At 33.2% G+C, this 16,583-nt stretch overlaps 1 long non-coding RNA gene across 1 annotated transcript; it reads left to right on the plus strand.

Annotated features, from left to right (window-relative positions):
* Positions 1 to 837: 837 nt before the first annotated feature.
* Positions 838 to 15,427, plus strand: LOC119189327. The gene is made up of 2 exons (XR_005112340.1): positions 838 to 1,037; positions 13,158 to 15,427. It is a non-coding gene; the product is annotated as an uncharacterized LOC119189327 (long non-coding RNA).
* The last annotated feature ends 1,156 nt before the right edge of the window (positions 15,428 to 16,583 follow it).

A 16,583-nucleotide genomic window follows, 5' to 3' on the forward strand; every position in this document is an offset into this window, starting at 1 on the left:
TCTTTGGCAACTTTCTCTCCAAGACCAACGACACGCAGACGAGGTAGACGATACGGCGCCACGTTCTTGAATGATTAAAGAAAATTAAATCAATACCTTTTTAGTTTCTGACTACAGTTCTAAAATTTTGCGGTATAATTTGAACTTATATAAAAATATATAGTCGCTATAAGTATGCTTGAAAATGTTCCATAGGTTTGATTTAATTCCTAAATAAAATATCTCGCCCACACATTTAACGAGCGGAAGGAAGTATGCGAATATTTACAAAGGATGGGGATGTTTCAGAGGATGTAATAGATAGTTGTGTTGGTATATAGAAGATAAAGTTTTGTAAATGTGACAAATGTGCAAATAATACAGTCAACGCAATATGAACGCCAAAATCATTGTATATGGCTGCTAGGGTTTTGTTTGTAATCGGAAAGAATAACAAGAGCTGGAACTGCCAGCAAGAAATGGCCAAAAGTTTAATTATATTAAAATGTGTGCGTGTCGAATGGTGACTCTGGTAGAAGCAGTGTCTCTACAGGTGTAACAACATCCATCAGTCGCGGGCAGCCACTCACAGAGCACAGTCGTATATTCGCGATGGCAACGACCGCCGAAAACCGGAGATAAGTGAACGGCACAACTCAAACGCGGCCGATTGGTGCATGTCGCTAGGGGAAAACGCCTGCGTCGATGAAACATATTCGCGAGACGCTAATTTTTCAGAGTCGAACTGGCGAATGTGTGTCCCCCACTACCCACCACCGTATGACAGTGACCCAAATGGAGCGCCGACGCAGTCAGTTCCGTGAGTGCGCGCCGGTCTGCTCGACGTGAGTGCGCGCGCGCGCCTCCGCACTCCCGCGCCGCCAGGCCCGGCCACTGTCGCCGTGCCGGCCGCCTCGCCGCCCTCCACCGCCCCGTTTAGTGTGATTTACGATCGGATATTTACTGTGCACTATACTGTTTGTGAGCGATGCACGGAGAGCCCTGCGCCCTGTTTAACCGTGCCGGCTGCTCTCATATGGATGATCACCTCACAAAAGGTAAGAGGATTTTCAACAATCACCATATTTTACCACGCTAATACGGCGGGCTGTCAGTTAGTTAATAAGCGTGGATTTTAGTGGAAAACATGTCAACCAACTAGCGGTGTTGCGGCGTCAGTGAACGGGGTGATGAGTCAGCAGCATCTCGAATTTTCCTTATGCACGATCACGAACGGCATTGTCATAGAGGGGGTGTCGGCACGCAGGCGCTTAGCGGCGTTGCGACGGGCGCTGGCGGCTGGCGGCTGGCGCCTGGCAATAAGCATCCGCGCCTATCGGCTACCACGGCGCCGGCGGCACAGCGCTCCACTCTCACTGTGATCTCGGCCTCGCGGACGCTGCAACCTAACGGATTCCTTGCGGCCGAAATTCCGCCGAGGACATTCACGCCGCGACCGACTGAAATAAATCGCTCATTTAACACAAATAGCACGACATTGTCGCCGCATTGACAGACGGACGAACATTTCCGCTTCTCTTTTTATCTGCGCATGTCTTGTCCGTAGGAGCCATTAAATAGAAGCGTTTCCTCTGACGTAATGCAGCCTTCCGTCCCGCATCAAATCATCGATTTACTTTTCGGCGGCAAAAGTATCGCCCACTGTTTACCGATAGAGGATATTGGACCCATGTGCAAGTTAGCTACAGCGCAGTTCATTTTACATATTACTTATGTCAAACATTAAAAAAGTAAAATTTCACCTCTGGCAATTATAGGAAGGATATATAATTTTTAATGTTTGTACTATCAACTCGAAGGGATAAAGATGATCCAAGCCTAGAAACAGTGGTGAAACAAAACATGTGAACGATAAAGAAGGTATGATGCGCGTGACGTGAGCCCGCGATTGCCGCCGCGCGTCGCCCCACCGCGCCGAGCCACCGCTCCGCCGCCACACCGCGCCGCTCTCCGAACGCTGAACTTTGCGACATTGTCACTGATAACGACAATTTATTGACTAATTCCAAATACGAACAAACTGATAATATTTTACGGTCAAGAAAAGATTTCCTCTTATTTAATATTTTTGTCAAAATGCTATAAGTACGTATTAATAATATTAATATGATCTTTAATATGGCAAGGAATTAATTAACCGGTGCGGTGCGCTGATTTATTAGATGAAATAACCAACATTATTTTTCAAATAAAAATACAATACGGACTGAATTTCTAAAGGAAAGAATAACTAGCTGTAATGAATAACAATTCCATAACTTTTTTGTCGTAAAAGACGGCCGGCTTAGATACAGATGCAAAATTTGTGTGTGTGGGTGTGTATGAGCAATAAAAAGTTTCTAACCTTTAGATGTGCGAGCGTAGGTTATCATGAGGTCCCGAAGAGGGCGATTGCTTCCGAGCTTCATGTCGAGACCTGTTGCGACGCGTAACAAATAACACCAAACACTTACTCATCCATGCCGAACCAAATTGATGTTATAGGTAATTGTAGTTTTCTAGTCTTTACTTCTATTATGTGACATATTATCGCTGTAATCTAAACAAGAGGACAGTTTGACGATAATTAAAATTAAAAAGCTTGACAAAATATCATAATATTAAAATACTCATTAACAGTAAAACCTCGATAGAGAATGCCTTAAGTATTACGTCCGCCTTTTCAATATGTGTAAAAAAGCAAAACGCATTTAACCTTAAAGTAACATGGAACTAAAGAGATTATTGACTACCAAATATCTAGTAGAAAGTCATAATTCTGATGGTTAAATGAAATTGCATCTACTCTACATATTTAATACCCATCGTTTTAAATTGGTTGAATAAAGAATCATTATTTTGATTAACCTAACAAATTTATCCTGTACAAAAATCCCTAATAGCAATAATATTCTAAAAGGAAAATGTAACTTTATACACAGAACAATATTGGAAATTTTGCTGTTTGTATGTTACACGAAGGCGGTCGCTCAACAATGAGTCACATAGCCGGTTCAGGGTTGTAATGCTTATAACCAGCCGTCGCTTTAGACTAACCTAAGTGTTTACAATGGCATTAGTAAAAATAAATCTCAATTTAAAAATATATTATTGTAGGATATTGGCACAATAAATTATCAAAAGATAAACCTATCTTTACTTGGAACTTGAAGATAAAATCGTTGGTCATATATATTATACTTGTGTTTAAATATATTTGATATCCTTGAAATATAAAATAATTAGGTTATTAATTAAAAAAAAAACCACAGATAATATTGAGTATTAATTCAATTATCATTTTTTAGAAATGTGTGTGAATATTTATTTATATCATGTTCTTTATCTATTATGAATAGTTAAAGTAGTATATTAAAAAACCCCCGGCAAACGTGTCGGCAGTTTAATTTTGATGTATTTATCTTTACCAGGGCATAAATATTTCCGGTTTTATTATTTCTGGTATATATCATTAAATTGAGGCCAAGCACATTGTACATACATAAAATGGGTATCCATATAAGAATTAAATCTACGTCTATATATTTTCATATAGAAACATGATACACTAGAATTGAACTACGAATATTACTTGCCACACCTGCAATTTAACAAAATCACATGTATTCATGATAAAAATTTACATGAGTACCTAAGGCACAGATTATTTTTATTCTATAAATCAAACTTACTATGTAGAATAAAAATATATATATCCAAATAAAACAGACTTCCTTCTTATCAGTATCAATTAAAGGTATCGCTTATAGTTCGCTCACGTCTGAGTCCAGACCCTCTGAATATTCTCTATGATTATGAAAGCTATTATAAAATAAGAACGTTTGCGTCCTTATCTACAATGCGCTATACTCTTCCCACCAAATCTTATCAATAATGCATTCAAATTTTAAATACAATATTTCCCTTCGAATTTGTGACAAAAATTTTATATACTTTAACATATTTTCTAAGATTAACTGAAAATATAATATTAATGTTGTAAATACTACTAAGGCCGAATAAATCTAAAATTTTACATGAGTATCTAAGGCACAGATTATTTTTATTCTATAAATCAAACTTACTATGTAGAATAAAAATATATATATCCAAGTAAAACAGACTTCCTTATTCTTATCAGTATCAATTAAAGGTATCGCTTATAGTTCGCTCACGTCTGAGTCCAGACCCTCTGAATATTTTCTATGATTATGAAAGCTATTATAATAACAATGTATTTATTATATTATGTGATAATTATATTATACACATACATGAAAGAGGGGCAGCACTCCTCAAATTGTAAATGTATTTCTCTCTTCCATTTCTATACGAATTACCCTAACAGGCAAATCAAGATAATATAAACATAGGAAAAAGAAGGAGATACTAGATTTTACGTTAAAATACAATAAGTCCTTTACGAAATGTTACACTTATGATAAAACCCGCTAGGCATATTTTATTTAGATGCCAATAAAATATTGTTTTAAAAAAATATATATTTCCACTAATTATAATTATTAAACTATTAATAATTTAAGTACGTAGAAAAAATATTTTCTGTCAAACATAAAAAAATATATATATTATGGATTGTAAGCGCAATATAAATTATGTCTAGATTCATGTTTCCAATTAATTAACTATTACGTTATTAATAATAGTATAAGTGGACGAGCCATCATGCACGTTTCTAAATAAAACTTTGAAAATGTAATCTAAAAGTTATTAACTATTAATAATATATGAGGTATTTATTTAGTTTGGGTATTGGAGGAAATAAAACAATATATATATTTATATTAATTCCTTAAGGAATACCAGTCGTGTGTCCAACTCAACCTCATCCTTAAGAAGACGAATTTCCAAAATATTTTTCTTAATGTTCTAGATTAATATTATACTTATTAATTAACAAACTTCTCCGCAACATTCTTCATTCAGGCTTTTATTAAAAATCAGTGACCCTAGAAAGCTTTATGGTCAATAATTTCAGATGTATGCACATTGTCTATCAGTTATGACTATAATATACTATTGACGTAACACTCTAATATGCGCGATACAAAGTATGTGTAATATCTAGAAAACGTATTCTCTGGAATGTCCAATACTAACTGCATTTTTCACATTAATTTCAGTTTTTAATTACTTCACATAATTTCGTTATTTTATTTATTTATAAATATCCTTACTAGATGCATCTATGCGATTTTAATGCCCTGTGCATTCTCTGCCTGACTGCTAAGGTTATCTAAGAAATACAAGATAGGTGTGTTACATATAAAAGGTTAAGTGTACACTATACCACGAATTACGATTATGATTTAAATGCAACGTTCAATAATATTTACAAACTTATGATTAAAATTTTAAAATTCCACTATTTTTCAATGTGCCTCTTCCTGCAACATAATTGAAATTTACGGTGTGATGAATTTAGATACCAATAAATATTGGATATTGTTCATTATTGCTGTAAGTTATACTGGTGCAGATGACCTGCGCGCAGAAATAGATAGCCACACCTGCCAAAAACATTTTATTTTTGTATTAGTGTCAACGAATCATTGTTTATAATCGCCAAAACTATTTTTAAAACTATTTTGTTTATGTTTTAAATAATAATATAGATTTTTAACCCAAATTGATTTTGTCAATAAATAACTATAGTTTCATACGTAACTGTAAATTTGTGAAAAAATGTTTTACAATTTGGTACCTAAACCGAAAATTCTTTAAGCATAACCTACATAGGACCTGTAATATAAAACTATAATTATTTTATATTTTGTACCTAAATATAATTGACTAACAAAATCATCACATATTACGACCTAAATAACAGTGTTAATCAGACAACCTATGCTATAGGCACTACGGGGACTGTTAGACGAAGTCATCATAAAGTCCCCAAATTGTTCAAGACAAGTTAATAACGGTAAACAAAACCCCGCCAATTGAACGCCGAAGTTAAATGAAAGCGGGCTGGTGCGCTGGCGATGCGGTGCGGCGGCAGCAACAGCCGTGGGGCGGAGGCAGCGGCGCGTGATTCAGTGGGTGCTGACGTGGGCAGCGCTGCGTCAGCCAACGTCACATCGCACGATTGTCAGTATACAGTATCGTCACAAATATATTTAGAACGGAATGTGGAAAAATGTTCTCGCACATGCCTATGAATTTCCGGAAAATTTTGGCGGCGTTCCAGACTTTCTAAATAATGATTGTTTGAATTACGCGAGCATCGCCGCTGTATCTATACGTGATCAATGGTACCAAGTGATAACGCTAGATAACGTATTCTATTTTAGTAATAAACCAGTTACATATATTCTGTCACGACGTCTTAGAACGGTTTTAATTTGTGCAAACGGTCGACAACATTATTCATTGCCGAGTACAATATAAATACGAAACAAAAGAAGCGATAACAATATCTGCTGTTTCGGTTATATTTTACGATCATTTCGTCACTAAATAATTTACCAAGGTTAACTACGTGATGTTATCGTGAAGAATTGAATAATTTTAAAGAAATATTGTCAGGGATTTCGATTTTGTTTGATATTTCGGCGTTTTTAAAACGTATCTTTACAAGAACTTAAGATATTAACAATGAAGTATCGTTACATGTAAGAAAATCCCTGTAATGAGGCACATAAATTAATATTTTATAAAATTATAAGGTAATATAAAATCTAATTAATTGCCTTTTCTAATGTATACAATAGAAAATAAGATAATATAAAACTAAATAAAAAAGCAAACAGATCTTATTATACAACAAAATATTAAAAATATTTTCAACTATAGATAAAATAAAATAAATATATAAATAACAGACTGCCTCGGTGGCGTAGTTGTACTGCATGCGCGATACGGCAGCGCTCTGAGGTCCTGGGTTCGAATCCCGGGTCGGGCTAAGTGATATTCGGGTTTTTCTGCTCAATATTAGCCCGAAGTCTGGAATTTGTGCCCGATGTGGCGATAGGCTCGCCCCCTATCACATCCTGGGACGGAACACACTCGGAGAAAAGTGGGTGCCTTGGTTGCACCTCTGTATACCCCTTCGGGGATAAATGCGTGATGATGTTTGTGTGTGTATAAAATAAATATTTTTCTCTACCGAAACATATAATACAGAATAACAATACGATGGCCGAAAGTATATTTAGGCCACGAAAATTAAAAAGAAATTATACACATTTTATGCAAAATTATTCATAGATTAATAAAAACAAGCTTAAAACGGGAAATTATCTTGTTTGACACGTAAGTCTATGGTAACACACACTAATTCGCAAAATACTTTTCTTGGAGAATCTTCTTGTGACTAAAGTTTGAAATCATTTAAGTTTATTAGACTTATATTACTGTATAATTAAGTACGTGTGTTAAACATAACCGTACTTTTTAATTAATATTCTTAATGTTGGGTCTGCATATTCATTTTAATTTGGCAATACAAAAACTCACTTAGATATTTACTGATTACAATTAAAATATGCAAGTCTATTGCTAATAAATATTTTTTTTTTTTTGCTTAATGTTGTTTTTTATTATTTTAGTATAGTCAACTTGGAACAATTCTCCAGTGATCCTGAACTAAAGAGTATGGGAGAAACATAGATAACAGCAATTAAGCAATGAAAATGTATGAAAATTCAGACTGTACATATATTTAATCACCTGGTTACATGTAATTGAATCTCCAGCCAAAGCGCGTTTCCGTCGGCTCACAATCTAATCAATTAACGAACTGTGACGGGCGGCGTCAAGAATGCCTTAATTAGGACATTAACCGCAGCATGCAAGCAAATCATCATATCGACTTTATTAATAGAAATTCAATTTTCGTCGGTACAACTTTTCAACATATACTACATATGATTTCAAAGAAGTAAGTTGGATAAATTGATGTAATTAATGCTTAATACAAACTGAGTTTTCTTCTTCACATCGACAATATTTATGCGTATTTTTTTCCAATTACTCTGGGTCTGTAACATAAAATGAAAAGGTTTATCGTAGGCTTATATTTTGTTAGAAAATATAATATATCAAGGAATATATGTATAATGGTAGAGTCACATGACAGAAACATTAATTCTCTACAACTTGTATAGACCGGCTCGACCGGGGTAATATAAATATCCTACAGAAAACCAACGTCAAGTGTCAATTTCCTAAATGAGATTGTTGGAAACCTGAACACCTCCGTTCCTTCTCTCTAGCCCTAACCTAATGCGTTCAGCGCATGCAAAATTCTGATATTGTCATGTGTTAACGGTTGATAGAGACTGCATATTATTTGACGAATCTGATTTAATACAATAATAATCTTCTAATGCATAAAAAATCCATACTGAGTAGATCTACGCTTTTCCAAAAACCGACTTAAAAAGTACATATAACTTGATCTCTGTATAAGATAAATTAAAATTCATCAGCACACTTATCAGTTATATTTCTTACTTACCTTACTCGTTCTAGGCAAACAGTTCATTAACATACTTTTTTAATAGTAGATAGATGAAAAAATACTTTAATTATGTATATTCTTATATCTAATATACCTAACATTAAAGATTTGAAAAACAATGTCAACGAATGAATAAAATCATTTACATAATATACTCAATAATATGTGTTATTCGCAGTAATTATGTTGAATTATTCAAAAGACGATATAAAGTAATTTACGCTTCTGTTAACGTCGCTTTACAAGTTACAACCTCTTTTACATTGTGGTTAATTAATACTGGGGCTGTTTCATTTTAACAACTTTCCTTTCCATTCATACACTCCTCATATATTACTTACATTTAGTAGTAATAGGATTATTCATCATAATTTGTGATATAAATATAAATAATATAGGAATTTCTGTACATGTACATAACATGTAGCCTGGTCGGACTAAAATTCATAAATTATGTGCAAAAAATCAATCCAAACGAGGTAATAATATTATGTAGGTAGATAAACATTCTTAGAATATTAAGAAATATAATACCACATATTAAAAGTCGTAAATTTAGTTTACAGTATGTAATTTTATGTTCTCATGATATCCAATTTGATATCAACTATTCTCTATTAATTGTTAACGCATTCAGAAGAAAATTTGACTCCGAAATCATGTCAAATTTCGAATTAAAATCAAAATTCTTTAAAAAAATTATGACACATACTTACTTTATTATGTGTAACATAGTATTCACAAACAAGACGATTACGACGCATTTATTATACGACAATAATAGTTCACATTATAACGAAATGCCCGAGGCGGCGGCGCCACCTTCTAGTGACAGATCACATTATGAATGCACGCGTCGCGAATATGGGCGCGCGCATTAGAACATACGCGTCGTAAATAACAATATAAAAACTACACGTAGCACTTAATTTATGAAAACCGCTACACATTTGGTATGTATGTAACGACTGACTATAGTTTGGAAGGGTGACTAGTGGACAAAACGTCATTGCAATTTTTTTTTATTGGAAAATAATATTTTTATTTTTCCACTGATTGAGTTAAATTGTCTATTCAAAAGCAATGGTGTCATCTTGATTAATGTATACACATATTTTAGGTTGCGATATGACGTCCACAAATGAAAATAACAGATAACACAACAGTTATTGTTACATCACGACAGCACAGCTGTTAAACAGGTTTGATGCGGCATTCCTGAGGGAACGCCAGCTATACGTGCCAACGGCGATGTAAAAACACCGGCAACTATGCTCACTCCCGTTGAAAAAACTTCTCGGTATTCTGTACTAACATGCTGTTCTAATGCTTGCATTAAAATTCCTACGTTAATTTTTAATGTTAAGTGCTCTCTAGTGCAGGTGGAAATGTATTAACTGAGAATATAAAGTCTATTAATGATGGTAACAAATGCTCGAAAATGTATTTGTGATGACTATATGCGTTTAGTTTCTATATTGTAATTAGAATTGAAAGTCTGTGATATTTTTCAATATGGAACTTGCGGTTTTAATTAAACTAAATGTAAGCAGCAGAACTTCAACCGTAGGTACAATTGACCAGTAGTGACGTCAACTATTAAGTACACTTAATTGATAATTACATAATAATGATTAGTCTTATTTATTAACAACTTATTGATGATTTATTGACATTTCAATCCTTTTTAATAACTGTTACATTCTCATTCGAATATATTGATTGTTGGTCTTCGCGTTAATAGATTTAATTTGATCTGCTGGTTTTTTATACCTACATGGATTTACAAATTTAACTTCTATAGTAACCAATATTTTTTCTCCAAAATATAATACTTGCCCGCTCTTAAGAACTATTGATCTGCACTGTTCGAAACATCGTCAAAATAGCATTCCTATTATTATGCAGCAGTTTTTGGGCCAGCATGACAAATGTGACCACAAATTCATTCGCAACCGTCACATCTGAACTCATCCCAAAGAATTGTATTCATTATGCAATTTATATTATTACTTTGGATTAAGTGACTTGCTACATACATATTATTCAAATCATCATAGCTATAAGTGTTTTAAAGTATTAATTAAGTTATTTAGATACAGTTAGTAATTTTAAACGCAAGTTTGCCCTAAAGACTCAGCTGGCGTTTGACGTAACTGGTGACATTGGCATTATCAGCCCATTGACATAGCGATAACACTGCACGAGCACAGACATACATTCGTCTGTAAATGTGGTTATCGGTTTTATAGGATATAACATCGATTGCATTAACCATACTGTCATACAAATTATGTAGTCTTACTGGCTGGAATATATTATGGTGATTGATTAGAAGTTACAGGTAAGTATGGTCGGAATGCGAAGTAATTCTTACCAAAAGAAAGTATAACATGAAACAAAATTTTGTATTAATTGTATAATTTGATTAGGACGATAAAAAACCTACTTTTCGAGCGCCACTTTTGTTTTTCCATTTATAGTCAACGTTGACAATTTAATTAATTCTATGTTTTTCTTCATCACGGCAAGTGCTTTTTTCCTGGTCAGGCTATACTGCCTTTTAATGGCGTTTTAAAGCGAATATTTAGGTATATATAAAACCTACATAATAAGTTCCAAATTTGTAGACTAGTTTCTTACATTTTCTAATAAATGAAAGGTAGGCCTATTAGGTATTGATTTATAATTTTATTCAATGTCTATTCAGAATAAATTAAATAAATATTGTAAGGCCCTTCTTGTCCGCAAAACCGAATGTAAGGCTCAGTTTATTGCCATTGGGAAAGTGTATAATTTTCCTTCACCTAATAAACGTATAACAAGAAGTTATTGATTAAAAATACAATTAAATATTTTTTGATAAATTTGTTAGTTTATAAGTATTAACAATCACTGTAAAGTCATTCGTTTACCTAATAAAAAAACCTGAAAGGAAAACAGATGTAGCATTTGAGTCATTTAGAATGCTCAGGTGACATCATTCAGTTATTGGGCAACATGAGTGTGTGTGTGTACATTGTACGAGTGTGTATGATTAAATTCACACTTCGCTGCGTGCCGTGTGTTTGCGGCAGAAGCGTTTCCGAGAAACACAAGACTTATTCATAAGGAAGCATTAATTGTCGAACTATTATTGCTGTCAAGAATTTACTTAACCTCCCACAAATTTATTTAACAATGCAGTCGGTGGTCTTACAATTTTATTTAATAGACATTTGACATTACTATCATGCGGTACGGACTGTCTCGTTTTGATCAGTGCAATTGGAATATTTTATATACCTACGATTTTAAATAGAATTGCCGCCCCTGAAGGCAAGTGATTCTATCAACTTATCGACATTCAAATCTTATCCCTAATAAATCATATCTATATAAATTAACCCACAGAAAAGATTAGCTAATCAAATACTACCTACAAAAAAAAAACAAACATTTATAAATGGTTTAAATAATTTTTATGATACCTCAAATATACTTAAATAACGGTTTAATTTGATGTCCATTAATAATTAATCGACATCATAATGGCAAATAAGATTTATAATAGCGTTTTAAACTTTATTAAGTAACTAAATAATAAATATTATCTTATTGGTCCGACGCAAACATGCTGCTGACATTGGCAGTCTGAGTTTACAAGCTCTTTACTGGCGATGGCGAACATCTTGGGGTTCCCGGCCCTAAATTATTTCGTGTACGGCAATAATTTATAGTTATTTCTTTAAAAAAATGTGGAAATAAAATTAACATATGATAAGCGTAATTCATTTTCTACAAAATCTATACTTATAATAAATCTGTAGAGAGGTCAATTCTGTACATGAAATATATTTCCAAAATAACTATCAGGGGGTGATTAGGGATCGATACTGATGCCAAAAATGCAATTAGTAAAATTTTTGTCTGTCTGTCTGTATAACCGTTATAGAAACAAAAACTACTCGACGGATTTTAACGAAACTTGGTACAATTATTTGTCATACTCCTGTGCTGGTTATAGTATACTTTTCATCACGCTACAATTAATAGGAGCAGAGCAGTGAAGGGAAATGTTGGGAAAACGGGAGAAGTTACTCCATTTTTAAGCTTCCGTCGCGTGTGCAACCTTAATGGTTAAAGCTACACAGAAATCATGTATGACGGAAATATTCTCCTTAAAATTATGTAAAAAATATCCCACGACAGCATATGTCTATCTTTTATGGTTGACTCACAATAACACGTGTAACTCCCGATAGCTTAGCAGTTCGAAGCTTTCTCATTATATTTGTCTACTCTTACGTTTATAACACTCTCAGTCATCCCTAATTAAAAAGTTAACGTTATTAAATATTCCATAAAAAAGAATCATAGAAATCGGTATAGAAACACCAAAGTTATACATGAAATACGCTAATAATAAGCCATCATGCGTGAATACTGAATCATGCTATAAGGATTACTTTTGTATATAATATATAAGGTCGCGAACGCACAGGCAGGCGGCTTGCTTGGCACCTAGAGGCTAGCGAATCACCTAGCGAGTAGCTTCGTAAAACGAACATTCTCGGCTCGATTTTTGAAGTCCGAAATCCACGCGGGCGAAGCTGCGAGCGGAAGCTAGTATAAAATATAATGACACTGGAGAAAATATGTTTGTTTAAAGAAGTGGTTCCCAAAACTAATTTGTACGTTTTTTTCTTTTCAGATATGACGCGGCTTTGAGTATAGATGCCTCCTACGAAACAGTATACACAAAATAATAATATTCAAATTGATATAGGTGAGAATATAAAGTATTCTTTATGGTCATGTTTTGAAACGCATTTCGTATGTAGTAGGTAAAGTGGAATGTTTGTTATTCAAACTAGCCTACCTGACCTTGGATTCCGATAAATGTTAGGTCTAAAAAAGCTTTGTAATAGTGATTACGCAAGTATCTAAATCCATTCTGCTAGTTTTGATTCAGTTTTAAATAGATAATCGAAAAAAATTGCACATATATTTTGTTTTACCGAGTACCTTGAGTTATAAAATGGACGTAATGATTTAGAATGTTTTAAGATCATTTTTGTAAATGCAATATACATCATCATGTCTTCGCAATCAACTCCTGAGAGTAGTGGAAAACATAATAAATGAGCTGTGAAGCGAGATATCCTTGGTTTCATCCCAAGTTTAGACTTTCCTCGGTATTGCACTCCCCAGTAAATTCTAGGCCCTAACTATAAATATATTAAATGTTGACACTTGGTAAGTCAATAATTTTAACTAATAAATTATCGGTTTTTATAACATAATGACGAGAGGTAACCAGCTAAATATGGAACTTCCGATTGCTAAAGATTTTAGAAAGGGTCAAATTTAAATGTTATCGATCTATTCAAATATTGTGATATGCCATGAATAACAATGAAAAGGGACGGAAGGACGTAGACCTCGTAACAAATCGTTGAAATTTAAATTAAAAATATAAACACAAAAAAGATTTACTATTGCCTGTCTTTCAACTCGATTTGGTGAGTGTCCTGAATGATAATTTTGTTATGATATAATAATTTACAAATAATACCAGCTTAAGAGGAACGAGATTTTGATATTATTATAATTAAATTTGAATATAACGTTCTTCAAATGAATAGTAGGAAAAGGGTAATTTCCTTGCTTCCAAAGTAGGAATCTTGCCTTAGGAGCTATCTTCACTCTTCCTACATTTGAAATATTAAGTTAAGGAATAAAACTGACTAATAATGATAAAGTTGTGATTAGGGTTAACATTTTAATTTAATTCTTAGCTCTACGTGATTGCTCTGATAACATTGCACATATATCAGTCACACTCGTTTGAAATACAAGTGAGTGTACAGTGTAAATACATGTAGGACGTATAAAATGTAAGAATTCACACCAAATTTACCAAGTATTTCATAACACCAGCCCAATCACAATTATAGAGAATACAAGTGGTGGGTGTGCGCAGATAGTATGTACAAATAAATAATATTTAAGCAATATGTAGTGAAATGTAATATAATTGCTTGGAGTATTTTGAAATGTAGACTTGTACACACAATATATCTATGTGTAGAATAATTTTGTTTCGGTTTGGTCCACTGTGGACGACGTCATATTATACAATGTTCCATAATGTGTTAATCAATTGAAATTTGTCAATATATAATGCGAAATAACGTCCATGTTACTTTTGTAAATCAAAAAATTCTTGAATAACATTGACAATAACGCGTGATGAGGAAAATCTCATACCTGCTCATCTCATACATGCAATACCTAGAGACGCGGTGTTACCAACACTATGAAGGGGGTGGGTACACCATGTTTTCCACAACTGCCTATCAGTTTTTCAATGTACACTAAATGCTATTGTAACCAATAATTAACAAATAAATTACTAGCATAACGAATGCTCAGTGAATCATGTTCCCGGATGCACATCTTATAAATATTCATTATTTTAATCCAGGTTAGGTATGGTCGGTGTAATTCTGATAGGGAAAGTACTAATACAATTCTTGTATCCAGTAAGAACATCTCAAACTAACTAAATCACAATTCAAAAATAGCTAACAAGGTCATTTCCGCAATATTATATTCGATTTGCTTACACCAACGTCGTTTATCCTATCTTGGAAATCCAAACACGAGTTTTGGTTCACACTGCCTAATTATTATGACAAACGCATAGATATTAGAATGGATTTCGTGAAGCGATCTATGCAGGGTATGGCTTGACATTTATATATTAGTACTATGAAATACAGCAGGCAGATCTTCGATTTAAAAAAAAAATCAACCCTGTTTTTAAAAAAAAAAACTTTTATATTTTAAGAATTTAATAACTGTATAAATATGTGCCGCATAGTCATAATATGTCAGCATTACTGGTGAAGTCCTATTATTTCGAACTATATGTGGAGCATTAAAAATTTAGAGGTTTATGAGTTTATTATGGGAAAATCAAAATGTTGTGTGAATTGACGGTAATATAATTTGTATACTAAATGGCAATAGGCTCGTGACCTATCATATGACAATATCTGACGACGGAAGTAAGCTCATCGATCCGTGGTTACACTTGTTGCGTGCCATACCATTTTGGTGACACAAGCGTAATCTTATGTCACACGATACTCAAATTATTTTGCGTATGTCTTAAAAATATAATAGCATTTTTGATTGTTATTATCCGATTCTGGTAATTTCGATTCTAAAAGTTTTTGTAGTCGTATAAAATATTACACTCGACATGTGTTTGCTTTGTGTTAATATAGTAAAATTTAATGCGATGAATGATAATTGTTTAAATTTTAATTGTTCAATAATTGTCATTATTAAAAAAAACTCTGATTATCTGTAATTGTGTGTAAGTAGGTATTATAAAACAACGGTACTCGCGTCATTTCGAAACATAAAACGATAATATATATGTATTATTTATTTCAAAGCCATCATTCTTCAATTTCAACTTTACCATATAATAGTTTAAAATGGACATACTAAATATTAGAAAGCTCTTTTACTTAAATCATAAAGTACGTTCTTAATTTTTTCCATCATAAAGAAAAAACCAAATAAAATGTAAGTGGTAATTGATATAAAATAGGGAGAGAACGAAATAAAAAGACCATAAGCGTTAAGGTGACTCAGAAGACATACATGTGCCTTGATGAACGTCAATAACGATCAAACGAACATCAAACAAGCTCTCAAAACGAATCTACTTCAAACTTATTGGAACTGAAATAAAGATAGTTAAAACTGCTTAACTATTTAAAATTATGTCTTATGAAATTATTGGGTTTTTGTCGTCTAGTAAGGCGGTGTTTTTTTAATAATTTACCTTGATGTCTAGATAAGGTAACGCACAGTAAAATAGTGTGCATGTTCAACGGCTGATTCCGAAACGTCGGTCATCGAAAAGAGCCGATATGGCAGATTATCAGCCGCCATCTGGTGGTATATATTGAAGATGAATTATTCTTAAAAGTTATTATCTGCAGGTAATGTTACATAAAGTCTACATTAAAAGTTAACAACAGGGATCCTCAATATATGAGAAAAAAAAATATGCAATTAATAACATAAATAGGACACGATGTTGCAATTTTTATTA

Source organism: Manduca sexta, chromosome 14 (genome assembly GCF_014839805.1).
Source record: "Manduca sexta isolate Smith_Timp_Sample1 chromosome 14, JHU_Msex_v1.0, whole genome shotgun sequence".
Taxonomy (NCBI): domain Eukaryota; kingdom Metazoa; phylum Arthropoda; class Insecta; order Lepidoptera; family Sphingidae; genus Manduca; species Manduca sexta.